Raw genomic sequence first — 648 nt, 5'->3', positions numbered from 1 at the left:
TCAAGATTTTGGATCAATTTCACTATCATTATTCGGAATTCTTTATCAGGTAGATTCCCTATCTCTTCCTCTTTTGTTTGGTTTGGTGGGCATTTATCCTGTTCCTTTATCTGCTGGCTATTCCTCTGTCTCTTCATCTTGTTTAAATTGCTGAGTTTGGGGTGTCCTTTCTGTATTCTGGCAATTTGTGGAGTTCTCTTTATTGTGGCTTTTCCTCGCTGTGTGTGGGTTTGTACAGGTGGCTTGTCAAGGCTTCCTGGTTAGGGAAGCTTGTGTCGGTGTTCTGATGGGTGGAGCTGTATTTCTTCTCTTTGTTCAGTCGCGCTGTGGGGAGGGAGGGATGGATGCTGCAAACAAATAACACTGGCGTGCGCTCGCAGTGCCTCAGCCACACTGGGTCTGCCCCCGCTCACGGCGCGTGTAGCCTCCCTGCCCACACTGCTCGGGCTCTAGGTTGTTCCGCCGGGAACAATCCGAGGCTGGCCCTGGGTTGTATGTACCTCCCAGGTCCAAGCCGCTCAGGTTCAGGCACTCGGGTAGTCCTCAGAGGCACAGACTCAGTTAGGCCTGAGTTTTGTGCTCTTCCCAGGTCCGAGCAGCTCAAGTGATGAGGTGTTTGGCGAGCGCCAATGCTGCGACTTATCGCCT

Source organism: Bison bison, unplaced genomic scaffold (assembly GCF_000754665.1).
Source record: "Bison bison bison isolate TAMUID 2011002044 unplaced genomic scaffold, Bison_UMD1.0 scf7180017864379, whole genome shotgun sequence".
In the NCBI taxonomy this organism is placed as follows: Eukaryota; Metazoa; Chordata; class Mammalia; order Artiodactyla; family Bovidae; genus Bison; species Bison bison.
Note: the sequence above shows the minus strand (reverse complement) of the source record.